This window comes from Sapajus apella, unplaced genomic scaffold (genome assembly GCF_009761245.1).
Source record: "Sapajus apella isolate SASKATOON/1434 unplaced genomic scaffold, GSC_monkey_1.0 scaffold20, whole genome shotgun sequence".
Lineage (NCBI taxonomy): Eukaryota > Metazoa > Chordata > Mammalia > Primates > Cebidae > Sapajus > Sapajus apella.
In genome coordinates this window covers 548866-550713 of record NW_022436960.1, presented here as the reverse complement: position 1 = coordinate 550713, position 1848 = coordinate 548866, and the positions used below count along the sequence as shown (strand labels likewise).

The 1848-nt window shown below is 66.2% G+C and overlaps 1 protein-coding gene across 3 annotated transcripts in view; it reads left to right on the top strand.

Annotated features, from left to right (window-relative positions):
- Positions 1-1848, top strand: part of AMN (amnion associated transmembrane protein) — a 15657-nt gene that overhangs the window by 10639 nt on the left and 3170 nt on the right. The window lies entirely within an intron of this gene.

Here is a 1848-nt window from a genome sequence, read left to right as displayed (position 1 = left end):
TCTGGGGGACCCGCCCCTGGTGTGGGCTGTGAGGAGACGCTCTGGGGACCCGCCCCTGGTGTGGGAGAATATTCTGTGGGGGACCCGCCCGTGGTGTGGGTTGTGAGGAGATGCTCTCGGGACCCACCCCTAGTGTGGGCTATGAGGAGATGCTCTGGGGACCCGCCCCTGGTGTGTAAGAATATTCTCTGGGGGACCCACCCCTGGTGTGGGCTGTGGGAGGAAATTCTCTGGGGGACCCTCTCCTCGTGTGGGAGGAGATTCTCTGGGGGACCCGCCCCTGGTGTAAGCTGTGGGAGGAGATGCTCTGGGGGACCCTCTCCTCGTGTGGAAGGACATTCTCTGGGGGACCCGCCCCTGGTGTGGAAGGAGATTCTCTGGGGGATCCACCCCTGGTATGGAAGGAGATGCTCTGGGGGCTCCGTCCCTGGTGTGGGCTGTGTGAGGAGATGCTGTGGGGGACCCGACCCTGGTGTGGGCTGTGGGAGAAGATGCTCTGGGGGACCCATCCCTGGTGTGGGCTGTGAGGAGATGCTCTGGGGACCCGCCCCTGGTGTGGAAGAACATTCTCTGTGGGACACGCCCCTGGTGTGGGCTGTGAGGAGATGCTCTGGGGGGCCCGCCCCTGGTGTGGACTGTGAGGAGATGCTCTGGGGGACCCGCCCATGGTGTGGACTGTGAGGAGATGCTCTGGGGGACCCACCCCTGGTGTGGACTGTGAGGAGATGCTCTGGGGGACCCGCCCCTGGTGTGGGCTGTGGGAGGTGATTCTCTGGGGGACCCGCCCCTGGTGTGGGCTGTGGGAGGAGATTCTGTGGGGGACGCGCCCCTGGTGTGGGCTGTGAGGAGATGCTCTGGGGGACCCGCCCCTGGTGTGGAAGGAGATTCTCTGGGGGACCCGCCCCTGGTGTGGGAGGAGATTCTCTGGCGGACCCGCCCCTGGTGTGGGAGGAGATTCTCTGGGGGACTCGCCCCTGGTGTGGGCTGTGAGGAGATGCTCTGGGGACCCACTCCTGGTGTGGGCTGTGAGGAGATGCTCTGGGGGACCCGCCCCTGGTGTGGGAGGAGATTCTCTGGGGTACCCGCCCCTGGTGTGGGCTGTGAGGAGATGCTCTGGGGACCCACTCCTGGTGTGGGCTGTGAGGAGATTCTCTGGGGGACGCGCCCCTGGTGTGGGCTGTGAGGAGATGATCTGGGGACCCGCCCCTGGTGTGGGCTGTGAGGAGATGCTCTGGGGGACCCGCTCCAGGTGTGGGCTGTGGGAGGTGATTCTCTGGGGGACCCGACCCTGGTGTGGGAGGAGATTCTCTGGGGGACCCGCCCCTGGTGTGGGCTGTGAGGAGATGCTCTGGGGACCCACTCCTGGTGTGGGCTGTGAGGAGATGCTCTGGGGACCCGCCCCTGGTGTGTAAGAATATTCTGTGGGGGACCCGCCCCTGGTGTGGGCTGTGAGGAGATGCTCTGGGGACCCGCCCCTGGTGTGGGCTTTGAGGAGATGCTCTGGGGGACCCGCCCCAGGTGTGGGCTGTGGGAGGTGATTCTCTGGGGGACCCGCTCCTGGTGTGAGCTGTGGGAGGAGATGCTCTGGGGGACCCACCCGTGGTGTGGGCTGTGAGGAGATGCTCTGGGGGACCCGCCCCTGGTGTGGGCTGTGAGGAGATGCTCTGGGGACCCGCCCCTGGTGTGGAAGGAGATTCTCTGGGGGACCCGCCCCTGGTGTGGGCTGTGAGGAGATGCTCTGGGGACCCGCCCCTGGTGTGGGAGGAGATTCTCTGGGGGACCCGCCCCTGGTGTGGGCTGGGAGGAGATGCTCTGGGGACCCGCCCCTGGTGTGGAAGGAGATTCTCT